Consider the following 19079-nt stretch of genomic DNA (forward strand, 5'->3'; position numbering starts at 1 on the left):
TGTAGGTTGAGAATTGTTGTTCTGGGACATAAATTGCTTACTGCTTATTATTGAAAAAGATGATTTTTTTCAAGTCAAAATTAGCATTAGTGACAGGCAAATATGACAGTTAAATGAACAAAATGGAAGCTCATTACAGTGATATAGATAAGGGCATATTGGCTGAGAATGGAGAGTATGTCTAAGCATAAAGAAAAATTAGATTTTGGGTAATATCACTATTTAAATGACTTTAGGTAAAATGCATGAAAGGCAAACACAAGGTATTGACTGAAGAAGCAAAGAGAGAGTAAAATAGGGTAACGGAAATAAGCATGGAGGGAGAGATTACACTCTATACCCACAGAGAAAATTCTTGGTTACAAAAACAAAGAATTAAAAATATTTTCAGCTTCTTTCAGCCTAAGTCTCAATTTCCTCCACCAGGAAATAAAGATATTAATAATCATACATATTTCATAGCATTGTTCAAAGTATTAAATGAGTTAATATGTATGAAGTACTTTGAACAGTACATTGAATATACAGTAACAACTCAGTAAATGCTCAGTAAATGTTAGCTGTTACTATTTTATTACCCTATTTCTTCATGAAAAAGAGAGAGCTTAGAAAGTGATCATTTTTCAAGTGATGCAACCCTTACCCTTAGATCAAAAAGAGATGACATATTTATTATATAACTCTTCCTAAACTGTATACAACTCATCATTTAAACTCAACAAATACCTTTCTGTTGTTGTTGTTGTTTTGTTTTCTTTTCTTTTTAAAAAAGTTGTCCTTGCTTTTTCCTAGCAGGTGAGGCAGAAGTCATATCAAAATTTGCAATTAAATATTTGTCTTTAAAAGTATGTCTACAAATAATAGGTCGTAGTGTCACTTCACTCATATTCCTCAAAGTCTCTTACAGAGGCCTACTAAAAAACAAAGCATTTAACTTTCTAAGAAGCACAAATTTTTCTTGGGACAATAACATTTTATCACATTAAAATGATGCAAAAATTTGCCCCCTTTAAATTCTCTTTTCTCAAATATTTTTGAGCAAATTAATGAATGAGGCACTGATAGTATGAAGATAAATAAGACATGACACTTAGCAATAAAAAGTTTGTAGTATATTTGAGGAAATGAGAACCTACAAGTAGCTAAAATACAAATTAAATTGACAAGTGATGAGATAAAAACAGAAATAAAATGTTTCAGGAGTCTAAAGTTGGAGGTGTTTTTGTTTTTTGTTGTTGCTGTTATTTTGTTTTGTTTTGTTTTCTGCATTGGTTATAGCTGGGTGAGGTTTCACAAAGAAAATGTCATTTTATGAATAGGGATGGGAGACGGTTGGAAATCTAGATTTGGAGTTCAGAGGAGTAATAATGTCTAAAGGTAAAGATCTGAGAAGCTACTGATAAAGGAGATAATAGAGATTATGGGTACAGTTGAAATTTCCTATGGTCAGGGAAAAATTATAAAACAAAGAAGAAATCTAGATTTAATCTCTAATGTCTGGTATAAATTGCTGTATCTTTGTCTTATTTTATGTAGAAAACCAGAGTGTAGAAATAATTAAAGTTCATTTTGGTAGATTTTACTGTTCATAATTGCAGAATTGTTTATATAGGATTACCTCTCCCATATAAAATGATTATAAATTTAGGCAATTATTAGAAAGCACTTGAGAGAAATCAGTTCACATATCATGGAGAAGCTGAAATTTAAACAGAAAGCTTTGGTCTTACAAATTCAAAGAGCAATAGGAATTTTTCAGCTTCATTATAATCTTATGGAACCACTGTCATATCTATGAGTCGCCATTGACCAAAACATTATGAGATACATGACTGTATTAGCCTGAACTAAGCCTGCACAGGGAGTCACCAAGGGACTCAGCAGAAGTAACAATTGGAAAGATAAGAGGGCAAAGATTTCATCTGTTGCCCATTACAGGAGAGAGAGAATTTAGAGTTTGAATGCAAATTAACTGTGTGTTAGAACAAATATCAACACTTTCAAAAGGATTTTCAAAAATTCCAGAATCTCTACAACATGTCATCCACAGTATTCAGTATACAGTCAAAAATTACTAGACATGCTCTCCCCTTAAATCAAAAAATGTGTCACATAGTCTAGAGAAGGGCAGTTAATAATGCTCAAGACCAAGATAAATGAGATGCTGAAATTATTGAACAAAGACTTTAAAGGAAAATTTGGTAATAATAAATTAACAGATGGAAACTATTAGAAAGAACTAGATGGAAATTTTGAAATTAAAGATACAATATCTAAAATAAAAAATTTCCTGATTGGCTTAACAGCTAGATGTTAAGACACCTCTAGGTGTCTGTGAACTTAAATATAAATCAGTAGAAAGTATACATTCTGAAGAACACAGAGAAAAAAGATTTTTAAAAATAAGCAGAGCCTCAGTGACATTTGAAACAATATCAAGTGGATAGGAGAGAAAGAAAGGGAGAGAATATTTTCCAAATTTGATGAAAAATATAACCTAAAGATCAAAGAAGTTCAGTGAATACTAAGCAGGTTAAACACACACAAAAAAACCTACATCTATATAGATCACAATAAAACATAAAAAACAATGAAGAGAAAAATTTCGAAAATGGCTAGAGAAAAATAACATATTATGTACAAGATATAAATTATAGTATTTTTTTTCCTTTTCTTCAGAAATAATGACAGCCAAAAGATGACAAAACATCTTCAAATTGTTGACATATAAAATCTGGCAGCCCAGAAGTCTATATCCACTTAAAATATTCTTCAAAAATAAAGATTAGCATTTTAAGATAAATAAAAATGAGCACATTCTTCTTTATCAGACCTGTACTACAAAATATGTGAAAGGAAGTTCTTCTGGCTGAAAGAAAGACACCTTATGGCAACTCTGATATACTAGACAAAATGAAAAGCACTGGAAATGACGCATTTAGGTAATGAGATTATATATTTCTGCTTCACCTTATTTCTTTAAAGGATAATTGAAAATGTTATGACAATATACAGTGAACTTTATAATATATGTAGACTTAACATATATGAAAACATTAAGACAAAAGATAGAATTGGTAGACAAAACTGTAATTGCAATGTTCTTACATTTAAATGAGCTAGAACAATACTAATTCTAAGTAGACTGAAAATTTTAAGATTCATACATAGTCTCTAAAAAAAATAGAAAAATTGAACCAGCATATTAAAAAATATTTAATTGACTCAAAAAAGAAAAAGAGAAAAAGATTAAATTAATTAATTAAATACAGATGAGATAGATAAAAAACAAATACCATAGTGATAGACAAATAAAACTATGTTAATATTAATATTGACTATAAGTGGTAAAAACACTTTGTTTCTAAGGCAGAGATTGTCAGAAAAATTTTTTAAAAAACTAGACCTCAATTTTTGCTGTATAGAAGAGATGCACTTTATATGGAAAATCAAAGATAAGTGAGAAGTAAATATATGGAAAAAGCTATGCCATAAAGCAGTAGATATAAGAGAACTGTCATGCTATCTTAGTAATAGGAAAAAATGACTTAAAGACAGGGAGTAGTTACCAGAGAAAAAGAGAAAGACCTTTTTTATGATGAAATGATTTATTCATCAAAAAAGCCATAAAATCTTAAAGTCTATGCACCTACCTACAAACTTTAAAAATACAAAGGCAAAAATTGATGCAACTGTAAAGAAAAATAGACAAATCAACAATCAGAATTGGAGATTTTACCCTTTCTCTCATGGTGATTGATACAACAATTATACCAAGGATTAGTAGTTTTATGGAAGAATTTGCACAATACTATTGAACAAATTGACCTGATTGACATTTATGGAACAGTGAACAGATATCCAATACATATTCCTTATATGTGTGCATGGAATGTTCAACAAGGTAAACCATATGATAGATCATAAAACAAGTCAATAAATTTCAAAAATTGAAACATTACAGATTAGGATGTCTGACTACAATAAAACTAGAAATAGAAATAAATACTAATTTATTTCAAAATTTCAAAAAATTGAAACATTACAGATTAGGATGTCTGACTACAATAAAACTAGAAATAGAAATAAATACTAATATGATATGTTAAAGTAGAAATAAATACTAATATGATATGTTAAAAACTTTAAATATGTGGAAATTAAATAAGAAACTTCTAAATAACTCATGTGTCAAAGAAACTACAAGAGAAATTAGACATTACATGAAAATGAATAATAAATATATATGTCAAAATTTGTAGGATGCACTAAAATAGAGCTTAGAAGAAAATAGCTTTAGATATTCATATTACAAAAGAAGAAACATTGAAAATCATTATCTAAGTTTCTACATTAATAAAAAATTGAACAAATTATACCTAAAGTAAGTGTAAGAAAGGAAAAAATAAAAGTAAGATTGAAAATAGTGAAATAGAAAAGAGACAGATATAAAGACAATTAAACAAGACAAATTGACAAACATCTAGCAAGACTGATGAATAAGAAAACAATTACTAATATCAGGAATGGAAGGAGTTGTATTATGTTCTCCAGAGAAATAAAACCAATAAAATATTTGTTTCTTTGTTTGTTGTTTGTTTGTTATAAGGAAATGGCTGGTGTGATTATGAAGGCTGGCAAGTACAAAATCTGTAGGGTAGGCCAGCAGGTTGGAGAGCCAAGAGGGTGAATGTTTCAGGTCAAGACCAAAGCAGTCTTCTGTAGAAGTAGGAAGAGTTGATGATATAGATGAAATCCAAAGGTCATCTTCTGGAGAATTCTTTCTTGCACAGGGGAGGGTATGCTTTTCTTATACTTAGGCCTTCAACCGATTGGATGAGATATACCAACATTACAGAGCGCAATCTGCTTTATTAAAAGTCCATTGATTTAATGCTAACCTCACTCAAAATCTCTTCACAGAAATACCCAGAATAGTGTTTGACCAAATATCTGGGCAACTTATGGTCCAGCTAAGTTGACACATAAAATTAACTATTACAAGGAGGATATTGCTATGGATTTTACAGACTTAAAAGGAAATGAAGAGAATGCTATGATAAACTCATGAAAATATACTTGATAATTTAGATGAAAAAGAAATTATTTGAAAACATCACTTATCAAAACTGATATGAAATGAAAGAGAAAAATGATACCCCTTTATCTATTAAGAAAATTCATAATTTAAAACTTTCTTTCACAGACTACATCATATCTAGATGCTTTCACTGGTAAGTCTATCAAACTAATATTTTTAAAAGATTACTTCAGAAGATAGAAGAGGAGTGAACACTTCAAAAATCATTTTATGAAGCTAGTGTAGTCCTGATGTCAAAACATTGCAATGTCATTAGAGGAAAACTACAGACTGATATCACTCATAAGCATTGTCATAAAATCTCAAAAAATAGCAAATCAAATTTCTCAATATATGAAAAGGCTAATACTCCATGAAAAATTAGAATTTATCCCAGGAACTCAAGATTTGTTTAATATTTAAAAATCAATTCATGTTATTCACTATATTACTGGAATAAAAGAGAAAAGGTATGCAATCAGCTCAATAGATGCAGAAAAAGAATTTAACAAAAGTCTAAAATTCAACAGTCATTTATGCTTTTTAAAAAAACTCTTAGCAAACTAGTAATTAAAGAAAATTCCTCAATGTAAATACAGGACATCTGTGAAAAAAATCTACAGCTAAAAATTTCTTAATGGTGAAATGTTAAAAACTTCTCTTCTAAATTTTAGAAACAGGCAAGGATTTTTCACTAATTTCATTCGGCATTGTATTGGTGGGCCCATCTACAACAATAAAGCAAGAAAAATAAATGAAAGACATAAAATTAAAAAATGAAGACAGAAAATGGTCTCTATTTTCAGATGACATGATTATCTACATAGACTATCCTAAATAATATTAAAAATATTCTTAAATTTAATGAGTAAATTTAGCAATGACAAGATATATAATATCAATGTACAAAACTTATTGTATTTTTATATACTAGCAACAGACAATAAAAGTAACTTTTGTATTTTTATATACTCTACAAAAGTAACTTATTGTATTTTTATATACTAGTAACTAGAAAATAAAAGTAAAATATAATTCTATTTATACTAGTGACAAAAATATAAAAGATTGGGATACAAATTTAACAAATGATATGACCTCTATCCTTTAAAATACAAAACATATCAAAAGTGAAGACCTGCACACAGAGAAAGATATACTATATTCATGGATTGCAAGACTAACTCTTGTTAAGATGTCAATTCTTATCATGTTGACCAATAATTATATCAGTAGACCTTGGAGGTCTTATTCTGTCTGACTTCAAGACTTACTATAAAGACTTAATAATCAAGTCAGTGTAGTATTCTTACAGGATAGATCAAAGAGATCAATGAAACAAAATGACCTATAACAGTCAATTGATTTTTAACAAATTTGCCAAAGCGATTCAATGTGGAAAAAAAAAATCTTTTAACAAACAGTGCTAGAACAGGATATCCAGATGCAAAAATGTGAACCTTGACTTTTACCTTCTACCATATACAAAAGTTAACTTGAGATGGATCATAGAACTAAATGTAAAAGGTAAAACCATACAGATTCTAAAGGAAAACAAGAGGATATCTTTATAACATGTAAGCATAGATCTCACTCACAGAAAGCAGTAAGCACAAAAGAAAATAATGATAATTTAGGCTTCATCAAAACTAAAATCTGCTCCCCAAGAGACATTATAAAGAAAATGAATAGCAAACTTTAGCCTTAAAGAAAATCTTTTCAAAATATATAGACAAAGAAATTGTACAGAATATTTAACTCTTAGAATTCAATAATTAAATGACCAAAAAAAAAAATCCCAAATCTTTGCAGAAAGACCCTCTATAAAAAATTCCCCCAAAAATCATCATTATGAGACTAAGTCATTATCTCCTTTGCTGGACAGTTATAATAGACAATGTGTCCTTTTATTCATTTATATATCTATTTAATAAAAATTAAGTTTGACTCTGGGAATACAAAGGAGAACAACACTGATTATTTCCTAGTGAAGGGAATGAATGGAGTGAGGGAACTTGAATGAGTCAGACAAAAAAATAGATAATGACAAAACACTGTTATAAGTACTGATATAAAGGGAAGTAAAGAATACTGAGGAGCAAATAAGAGGACTCGAACACTCTGGACATCGGCAAAGGTTACTCGGAGGAAGAAACATCAAAGCTAAGTTCTGAACGACAGCGAAATTTCATAGGAGGAAGCATACATGTGGGGTCGATAGAGGAGGAGACATGGTGCAAGAAGGAGGTTTCAGACAGATGAAACAAAATGAGCAAAAGTAAGAAAAATGATGGCACATTGGGAAAATTGAAAATAGTTCAGCATAGGAATTCACATGGGATCTACCAGCAAGTCTAGTCCTAGAAATACCTAAGTTATTGGGCTATGCCAAGGTAGAGATTATGCCTGTCCTTATTTGGCGGAGGGAATAAAAGATGTTCATATTCTAGAGAGCAACTATACAGTAATGTCATCAGTATCTAACTAATGTAAAGTCTATTCTCTCTAATTTCACCAGCTGGCCACCCTTAAAAATACAGTTCAGAATTCTGAGGCCTCCTTTCCTTCTCTTCTCTGATAGCATATTTTAGCTCTCTTTACAGAGACATCAGATTGTATCGTAATTGTTTCCTCACCAAATAAAGGGTGCCAAAGGCAGGGGTTCATTAATCTCTGTCAGCAGCTTATAGTAGGGAACATGGAGCAGAATAGGCACTTAATAATCAAAGCTAGCCCATTCTTCATTCCATATACAATTTATAAGTTATATATACAGCAACCATGTTCCTCCAACCATTAGGAACAGACTGATTTTCAAATTCTCTGTCTTGTTTTCTCTCAATAAACAATCAAAGGATCCTGGAAACTCCAAATGACATTTTTCACAATGCCTTTTGCAACTGGAGTGAACACAACAATTCTTTGTTTGACCACGGGTACCAATTTTTTCATTCAGAGAATGAGTTCACCGAAGTATATGCCACGTTGCCTGCAAGCATTAGTGCCTAAGAGACAGAAATTAATTGTGAGAATGTTCTGTTCAATTGCTAGCATGCTGTGGTTCTTCAATACTTATTTAAAATATCAACAAAATTTGTTTCTTTGCTTTGACATTTCAACCAGTTCTATAATGTTGGGCAAGTATTTTGATTCCCATATATCTACATGCCAACGTTGAAAAATAAGGGACCTATTTTTCCCTCAGAATTGTTTCATGCCTGTATCAAAATACCAAGTTACCATGGTGATAGCTACTCTTGTAAATAGGGCAACTCTACCCCCCTATAGAAGCAAATGTAACACAAAAGGGAGGCAAAATAAGCTCTGAAGTAGAGGACAAAAGAGCCTGGGGAAAATCCCCACAGTGAAAGAGATAAAGGCTGTTCCAGATAAAAGTCTTGGAAGGTGACAGGCATTCCTCTTCCCTCCTACTCACAAGCCTAAATGCAGGCCCGAGGAGGTAAGAGCTTGAATATATGTAGCGAGGGGACTGTGCAGTGGCGGCATAGAGAGGTTGCGTTTGCTGAGCACCGTGAAAATAAAGTATTAATAATGACAATAATAACTAACGTTCCACGAGAGCCTATTCTGGGCGGAGCACCATGCTACGGGTTTTACTGCACAAGCACATTCAGTCCTCAGAACACTTCCGTGAGGTGGATCATAAGGCTATTAAGGAGTTAGGCTGGGATTCAAACTTGTGTGCTCTACCTCCTCACTGTATGGCCTGAAAAGTAATGAGGACAGAATATGAAAAGCTAAAGGAGAAAAACTGACCTTATCTTTACCTTTAGAAAAGAGTGAGGAGGAGAAAATAAAAAATCAAAGTTAGCATTTGACTGATTAGTGCTATCCATTGTCCGGAGTACTGCGGAGGCCCAAGGAATAGACAGCCAGGCGGGGTAGGGAGAAAGTGGGGAGGGGAAAATGAGCAGCAAGTTATAGAGAAAAGTTAGAGTCAGATAGGAGAGGAAAAGTGTCTGTTCACTGTTTCTCCAAAGAAACTGAGGTCTTCAATGGGCACACAATTAGCTTCTTAGTGTGAAAATATCCCTTGCTCGCTCCCTACACATCTCTCAACTGTATGTCTTCCTTTAGTGAACTTGTTTTCCATTTTATTTTAATCAAATTTTGACGAATTGATGAAGTTTGAGGAAATTGGTGACCTTATGATTTTCACTGTCATTTACTCCAACTCTTTGAAACAGTCTTGATTTCTGGCTTCCTTGAGGCCCTTTGCTCTGTGAAGAAAAGAGAAGCTTCCACGTTCTGTGCTTCACCCAGTCCAGAAGAAGAGATGAGAACTGTGGTCAGTACTCCATTAGGACAGTGCTGACGTGACTTTGGGAAGAGCCTTAGATTAGCAGAAACAGAATGGCTGGGCAGAGAAGCCTGCAACTCTGCTTCGACATTCAGGACAGCAAACCCTACCCAGCCCCCAATGTTGTACTGTAAGGAATTATAAAATGGTTTAAATGTCAATACCATAACCAATGCAAAAAATGAATATCGCTCTGCAAAATAGGTTCTTTGAAAGTTTATGTACTTATTTTCATAAAGGTGCCACTGTGTGAAATCCATTTGAAATGTCTTGTGGATCAATTGCAATCATTTGTAATCATGCCTCATTTTTAGCTCAGAATTCTACTAACCAGATTTATTATCCATTTTATTCACTATACTGAACTCCACATAACTTTCTTTTCAAAAATTGAATCCATTGTCGCAGGATTAGGATTCTTTACTGAGGATTTTCCTGAAGTGTTGTAAGCTCTGAGAGCAATTACAAAAGAAGAACTCTGGAAGTGTTTTGGTCAAGGGTCAGCATCGGCAGTCACTGTGATCTCCAAAGGTGACTACTTTGATGTGGTCTGTACTCATACAGACATGTAAAATTTGGTAGGCTTGAAATAAATCAGCTACTTTTCTTATCAGACGCTTTTATTAGATTATGGCTAAGAACATGGAATAATGACTTAAGTAATGAAGATAATGTTAAGCAAATTTATTACTAATTGCACCATTCTTGTGGAGGAATTTTTTTTTTTTAGTTTGAGTTTGGTTTATTGCAAAATTTTTCATGTAGATATTTGCTTTTGGAAACTATGCCCTTAAAGAAGAAAAATCACACTTCGGAATTTCAGACTTGCAGTCATTCAAACACACTTGTGGAATTAAATACATATTTTCCTACAGCAATTAGATGAAGTTCCCCAAAGAGTGATTTTAAACAGTGATGAAAGTATAACCAATTATTTTGATCAATAAAATCATTAATAGACATTTTCTAAGGACTTCCACAGACCACATGCCATTATAGTGCTTATGGCACATTTAACGTATTTAGGTCTGTGCAAATTACTTACATCGTATGCATCTTATTCAAGCAAAATTGTTAGTTCTTTGAGGGTAGAGCATTAACTATGATAACGCTAAACATGAAGAAAAGAGTCTGATATTTTAAATGTATTTGGTCATAATAAGCAAAACTACAAGTCAATAATCAATGCAAGTAATAAAAATAAAATAAAAATATTTTTCTCCATTATTACTATTCCCTTCATTTAAAAAAATATGTATATGTATAACATTTTTAGCTTTTCTACAGCTCCTTGTTATTTGATATAAAGAAATTTTACTGATAAAAAGACTTACCCCTGGCAAATTTAACTAGATCAATATTTGCATGATTTAATTTTATCTTAATTGGGTATCCTGAGACTCACTGCATGGAGATTTTTCTCAATATGTGCCAATAAGTACTTTCTTGCATTTACTCTTCTTAAAATTATATCCAAAGGCAAATATTCCAACTGTTCTCCTTTCTCCATTGATACTGCTCTCAGAACTAAACTGCATTATTGCCAAGATTTTAAAATCCTCAAATGCAAGCCAGTTCACATTAGGGATTTATAGATGGAGGAGTAAGCAAACATAACACTTTAAATGTTTACCTCAAAAGGACTTTTCAGGAGTATTCTGATTTAATGCAATGCAGCTTTAAGTTGCTATAAAAAGCCTGTTTCTAATGTAAACTGTATTTCTGCTAGAATCTTGGTCTCACATATTTATTAAATATATTGTATAAATTTAAAAGAACTATCAAATATATGAAAGGTATAATCATCTAACAATGAACATTCATGTATTCATGCCTATTCAAAGAATAATAATATTAAAATTACTGTGAAGTTGCTGGTGATCCTCCCCCATTGATTTTCTGTCACCTTCAAATGTTACTATTAACCTATATTTTATACTTATCATTCCCTCATGATTTTTGATAGTGTTACCAAAATTGTTGTGACCCTAAATATATTGTTTTATAAAAATTTAATTTAGAAATGATTTTAGACTTACTGAAATGTTTCGAAACTACTAGAGTTCCTATAGTGTTACCACCTTGTATCGTTCAATTACCAAAATCAGGAAATTAACATTGGAAAATATTATTAACTACAGACCTTTTCAAATCTTGCCATTTTTTTCCACTAGTGCTCGTTCTCTGTTTCAGGTTTCAATTCCAAATCTTACTCTGCATTTTGTGTTGTTGTAGTTTGCATCCCATTATGAATTAATTTGAATATTTTTCCATATGTTTCAAGACTGTTTCATTTTGTGTGTGTGTGTGTGTGTGTGTCAATTGTTTATTTAAATCTTATTCAGAATTTTCTGTGAGGAGCTTGATCCTCCGTCCTTCAATTTTTAAGTCTTTTATATTATAAATTTAGCCCTTTGTATATAGTATATGTTACCAATATTTTCTCTTAGTTTTTCAACTGTCTGTTGACCTTATTTTTGATATTTTGTGTCACATGAAATTTCCATTTTTATATGGTCAAATATATCAATCTTTTACTGACTCTGTATTTTGAGTAATAATTAGAAAACTTTCTTCTACCCTGAAGTTAAAGAGTAATTTATCCATGTTTTATTCTCGTACTAGTGTGGTTTAATTTTTTTACATTTAAATCCCTAAACCATTTGGAATTTATTTTAGAATATAGTGTGAGATATAAATGTACTTGTATCTTTCTCCATGTGGCTAAACAGTTATCTTGGCACCATTTATTATAGTCAGTCTTGTCCCAGTGATTTGAGGTGACAACTTTAGCATACGCTAAATTTGTAATGTACTTGAATCTATTTAAGGGCTATATATTTTATTCACTGGTCTATCTAGTCATGCACTAGTATCATAATGATTTCATTATAAAATATTTACCACAGAGCACAGTGGTACAGTGGAAGTTTGCATATTAATAGAACCTTTATAACATGTTTCAATATCTAATAAAGGTAGTCTTTCTCATAGTTTTTCTTTCTTGGTATTTTTCTGGCTACTTTTGCATATTTGTTTTTCCATTTGAACTTTAGCATCATATTAACTTTTACTGCTTTTTTGGTATATGTATAATTCAGTTATTTATCACTTTTCCATGGTATTCCATTAGAGAATATATCATAACACCCATTCTACTGTTGATAGGCATTTGGATTAATTTTACTATATTGTTACCACAGTGTCTACTGTTTTGAACAATCTAGACTATGCCCTTTATTGCACAAATGCCAGATTTCCTTTAAAATATATACCAACTTCATTTCCAAAGAAGCTATTTCAGTTAATATTTCCAGCAGTTTTTAAGAATGCTTGTTAATTATATAGAGCTTTCTAGTTATTTTTCTTTTCTTTCTTTCTTTTTTTTTTTTTATTGTGGCAAAGCACACCTGACATAAAATTTACCACCTTAACTATTTTTAAATGTATAGTTGTGGTATTAATATATATTCCTAATGTTGTGCAACCATCATTACCATCCACATCCAGAACTCTTTTCATTTTATAAAAATGAAACTTTATACCAATTAAAAAACAACTCCTCATTCTCCTCTCCCTCTACCCCTGGCAACCACCATTTTATTTTCTGTCTATAATTTTGACTACATTAAGTACCTAGTATAAAGGGAATCTATAGTATTGTAATTTTGTGATTGGCTCATTTCATGTAGCATAATGTCCTCAAAGTTCATCTGTTAATAATGTTGTTCTAAACATGGTATAATAATATCTATTCGAGACCCTGATTTTAATTCTTTTGAGTATATATATAGAAGTGGAATAGCTGAATTACATGGTAGTTCTACTTTTAATTATTTGAGAAACTACCACAATATTTTTCACAGCAACTGTACCATTTTACATACCAACAAGCAGTGCACGAGGGGTCTCATCACTCTATGTCCTCACCAACATTTATTATTTTCTGTTTGTTTGTTTGTCTGTTTGTTTTTTATAACAGCCATCCTAACAGGGGTAAGGTGGTATGTAGTAGTTTTTATTTGCATTTTCATAATGATAGTGATGTTGAGCATCTTTTCATGTACTTACCGGCCACTTGGATAACTTCTTTGGACAAAGTCTATTCAAGGTCTATGTCCAATTTTAAATTCAGTTGTTTGTTTTTGGTTTTTGAGTTTTAGGAGTTCTTTATATATCCCGAATATTAATTCATTACCAGATAAATTATTTGCAAATATTTTCTCCTATTCCATGGGTGGCCTTTTTACCCTGTTGATTACTTTGATGCACAAAATTTTTAACTTTCATAAAATCCTATTTGTCTATTTTTCTTTTGTTGCCTATGCCTTAATATCATTTCCAAGAAATTATGGCCAAGTCCGGTGTCATGGAGTTTTTGCCCTATGCTTTTGTAAAAGAGTTTTATAGTTTTAGCTCTTACCTTTGATTTATTTGAGTTAATTATTGTATATGGTGTTAGGTAAGATTCCAACTTCATTTCTTTCCATGTGGATATCCAGTTTTCATAGCACATTTATTGAAAAGGCTGTCTTTGTCACCATTGAATGGTCTTTGCAATAATTATTTGATCATATACGTGAGGGTTTATTTCTAGGGTCTTTGTTCTATTCCATTAGCCTATATGTCTGCTTTATGCAAGTTTCATATTGTTTAACAAATGAGTTTAGTAAAGTTGAGTAAGGGGATAAAAAAGCAAGTTACAAACTTGGAGACAATGTTTATAAATCACATATTCAACAAAGAACTTGTATTCAGAATATATATAAAAAACTATTAAACTCAACAATAAGAAAACAAACAATTCAATTAAAAAAGAGAAAAGAACTTAAAAAGATAGTTCGCCAAAAAGGATAATAGGCTGGGAAAAGTTGTTCAACATCATTAGTCATTATGGAAATGCAAATTAAAGCTACAATGAGATACCATTATATATTTTTATAATAGCTAAAATAAACAGTACTGACAATACCAAAATTGACAAGGATACAGACCAATGGAGCTCTCACACATTACAGGCAGGAATGAAAAATGGAACAGATACTATGCAAAATGATTTGGCAGTTTATTATAATGTTAAATATATACTTACCTTATCTTTCAATCCCACTACTGAATATTTACCAGAGAGAAATGAAGTTATGTTCATACAAATGTATAACAGCTCTATTGATAATTTGCCCCGACCTGGAATTAACCTAAATGTCCTTCACTGGATGAGTGAGTAAAGAAACTGTGCTATATTCATACAATGAAATGCCAGTCAGAAAAGGAGCTCACAGTGTATACACACAACCACTTGTGGTGTTTGGCAAGTCTGAAATTTGTAAGGCAGGCCGGTGGGCTAGAAATTCAAGTAAGAGTCAATGTTGTATTCTTGAGTCCTGCAGTAATCTGGAGACAGAATTTCTTCTCCCTTAGCATACTTCAGTTATTTTTCTTAAGGCCTTCCACTGATTGAATAAGCCTCACCCACACTGTTGATGGCAAGCTGTTTTACGTAGTCTACTGATTTAGATGTTAATCACATCTAAAAATACCTTTGCAGAAATATTTGCAGGTGTTTGAATAAACGACTGGGTACCATGGCCTAGCCAAATAGACATGTAAAATTGAACATCACACTGAACATGAAGTATCATGAAGTGAGAAACTCCTGGGGCCACAGTCTTAGAGGGTGCAGCATACTTTTGTGAGCCTTCCCTCAACGAACGCCACCAGATTTGAGAAATATCACCTCATGTTTCTGACAAGAGAAGGAGAACAGTAATTGCTGTAAACTGAATTGCCTCCCACCTCCAATTCATATATTTTAGCCCTATTCCCCAATGTTACAGTATTTGGAGATGGAGACTTTGGAAGGCAATTATAAATGAGGTCAGGATGGTAAGGACCCTATGATTGGATTAGTTCCCTTAAAAAAGACACCAGAGAGCTTATTTCCTCCCTCTCTCTCTGGGCCATGTGAGGACAATAAGAAGGCAGTCAATTGCAAGTCAGGAAGAGGGTTCCCCCTAGGGAACTAAATCTGCTGGCACCTTGATCTTGGATTACCCACCCTCTGAAACTCTAAGATATAATATCCGGTTTAGCTACCCAGTCTATGATATTTTGTTATAGCAGCCTGAGCTGACTAATACAGTAATCATTGTGAGTAATACTCAGAACCTTCTCCATAAGAAAGTCTTATGATCCAGAAGAGGAGATTCTTAACCCAGCTGGAAAAAGCTCATCCTCCTCCTCCAGCCCCCTCTAGCCTTCCTTCTTACCCAAGAGGAAAAAATATAGTCAACAGAGGTCAAGGTTTCAATGGACTATATTGTAAATATTGTGGCTGCAAAATGGAGTAGAAGATGGGAAAGGAAAGTTATAAGACTGAAGAAACACTTGTGAAGGTCATAGCACCAAGACGAAGGCTCACTACAAGGCTGATTTAATCATGAGATACAGAATGCTTTCCTTCCCTCGCTCCAATATAACAGTGGATGACAATCAAAAGGCTATAAGATATGGACTCTTTAAGAAGGAGTGCTTAGGGAAGTCCAAAGTCAAGAGGTTGAGACACTAAAACAAGGCCTCTACAAAAATTCAAAAGCTCTGACACCTATAGCTATAACAAACATTAGACAGAGCCTATATCATAGTCAGGTTACCATAAATCTGCATACTAAAGGCCTATTTATTTCAGCTCCTATTTCCTAATGTAACATGCCCTATTTTCAACAAAAATGACAAGCCATGCCAAAAGACAAAAACAAGAGTCTGAAGAGACAAAGAAAACAGAATCAGATTGAAATATGACGTGGATGTTATAATTGCCAGACAAGGAATTTAAAATAATCATGTTCAACATGTTAAAGTCTGTAATGGAAAAATCAGACAGTGTGCAAGAACAATTAGGTAATGGAGGAGATGGAAACTTTAAAGAAAAGTCAAAAGGGAATTCTATGAATCAATATAGGAACAGAAATGAAGAATGCCTTCCATGGGCTCATCAGTAAACTTGACACAGCCAAGGAAAGAACCAGTGAGCTTTAAGGGAAGTCAATAGAAACTTTCTAAACTAAATGCAAAGAGAACAAAAAGCAAACAAAAAAAGCAAAACCAGACCAGAACATGCAAGTCTGTGGGCAATTGCAAAAGGAATGCCATACACATAATTGGAATACCAGAAGAAGAAAGAGAGTGGAGTAGAAGTAATAATGGCCAAGAACATTTTAATATTAATGGCAAAGAGGAAACCACAAATCCAGGAGCCTCAGAGAACATCAAGCAGGATAAATACTAAATAAAACACACCTAGGCAGATTATATTCAACCTGCAGAAAGCCAAAGACAAAGAGAAAATATTGTGGTGATGGTTCCACAACTCTATTAATTTACTAGACACCACTGAATTGTCCAATTATAATGGGTGAATTTTATATGTAAATTATACCCCAATAAACCTTTTAAGAGACCAACTCAGTGACTCAGAGAGGTATTAAAAGCAAGTGTTGATGTCAACGCAGAAAATCAACACTTATCTGTATCAGGGAATCGTTTCATACTTTTTCTACACAGTCAAGACTCTCAGGAGATGAATTAAGGAGAGGCACGGTTCCAGCGCTGCTCTGCAGTGGGTGGATTACTAAGCAGAAATCTTTGGCTTTGCTATTTTTTTTATACTTGGTGACTTCTTGACCTGGGTAAGACAATGTGAACAGTATCAGCATTTTATCTGTCCCTGTTCGATAGCTAAACATTGAATTTTTGTGTGTTTCAACTATGCATTTTCCCTCATTTTAAATTTACTCATGCTTTAACATCTACCTGATATGTTTTCTAGTTTCAACTTTTTAAAAAAGATAATGGTAAGCTATCATAGCACAGGGTTAGATGCAAAGTAAGCTCCAAATTCCCTGGAGACAAGAGTCTACCAGGCAGATATATAGCTTCAAGGGGACCTGTCTTGCTTTTTAAAACGCACGAGAATTTTGTTTCTAAAAGGTATTTTCTCCTCTCTTCAAGGGGAAAAAAAGGTAACGAACATAGCTTCCAGAGTGAAAGAGTTTCACTGACATTTTCCCTCTGACATAATACTTATCTGCTTCCCTCTGAAGGTTTCTCATTGGCTTTATCTGTCTTATGCTTTTAACAGTTTCTGATCTGATTATTATTATTTGTATAACTCTGAAGCCTTTTAATCTCTACAGTGGAGATCTATTATAAGGGCTTATTGCTAGGGAAGAACATAATTTTTGGAAAGACTTTTGTCCTTCAATAGTAATCAGCACACAAATGCATTCTGCTTCTTCCAAGACCCTTTAACTTTTGTTGCCATTAGGGATGTTTTCATAAGGTCTTAGTTTTTCTAATCTAGTAATTAGCTAAAACAATTTTATTAGTGGAAAGAAAAAGGCAGTGAGAGAGGATCGAATACTGGCTAGGAATGAGGAAATCCATTCCAAGTTTAACCTCTACTCTGTGTAACCCTGATTGGGCATAAGCCTCTCTGAAGCATGTGGGGGTTGACCTGATAAGATTCATATCCATGCAACACAGCAAGTTATGCAGGAAAGATTAAAATGATTTCATTGATTTACCCCATCCAGACAAAGCGGGCAAAGGGCAAAGAGATTTCTATGAAATTGGTTTGGTAAATTCCTCCTTAGGAAGCACTGAGTCATTATCCAAATAGCTGGTGCATAAGCTCATTTGCCCTTATTTTAATAGCCTGTTCAGAATAGACCCAGCTTTACTGCTATGATCACAGAGGGATGCGAAAAGATTTTTCTTCCTCATTTTAACAGAGTGGGAAGAAGAAATGGGATGAGCAGAGTCCTAGGTTCAATCAAGAAATTACACTTATCAAGAGAGAAGTTCCTACAAGGAGAAAAGGAGGAACTATAAACTTCAAAAAATTCAGTCTATGGCCATGCCACCCTGAGCAAGCCCGATCCCGTCTGATCTCGGAAGCTAAGCAGGGTCGGGCCTGATTAGTGTTTGGATGGGAGATCACCTAGGAAGATCAGGGTCTGTAGGTGTAAAAAAAAAAAAAAAAAAAAAGAAAGATTGTAAACTAACAAGTTCCTTGCAATCTGTGAGGTCAACCAAGGGTTGCCTCCCTCCCTAAAAAAAAAGAGAAAAAAAAAATCAGTAGCATTGATGTGTAAATAAATAAACTGTGTCTCCAGGTGGTAATTTGGTATCATTCACTTTTATCTCCCTCTTTAGAGCCTCTCTATCCTCTATCTCTAACCAATGGTGTAGACCTTAAAACCTAAGATTAAAGACTCTGGAAATGTCCCTGGACCTATAAATGTGACCTCAAAATATTGGATTTTGTTCAGGAAGTATACTTCTAATGCATTTTTGTAAAGCAAATTGATTCATGACATAGTCATTAGATTTGCTTTCATGGGTTTTGGAATCAGAAATGTAATGTAGTAAATATCTTGGCCTAGGGTAGATGCAAAACAAAACAAACAAACAAGCAAACAAACAAACAAACAAACAAAACCAGTGTCTGCCATGTTACAATTACGAATAGAACTGCATAGAACAATTTTATTTGGATCATGGTTTTTAATAATTTCCAAGTGCAATTTCTAACTGTGCTATTTGGGCAAGTTACATAGTCTTTTTTTGAGATTAAGTTTCTTCACCTTGAAAGTGGGAATTATATTCCTAAATCTC

At 32.8% G+C, this 19079-nt stretch overlaps 1 pseudogene; it reads left to right on the forward strand.

Annotated features, from left to right (window-relative positions):
- Window positions 1-18308: 18308 nt before the first annotated feature.
- On the forward strand, window positions 18309-18427 carry LOC112469375 (annotated as a pseudogene).
- Window positions 18428-19079: the final 652 nt, after the last annotated feature.

The sequence above is a fragment of the Pteropus alecto genome, unplaced genomic scaffold (assembly GCF_000325575.1).
Source record: "Pteropus alecto unplaced genomic scaffold, ASM32557v1 scaffold146, whole genome shotgun sequence".
NCBI classification, from domain to species: Eukaryota; Metazoa; Chordata; class Mammalia; order Chiroptera; family Pteropodidae; genus Pteropus; species Pteropus alecto.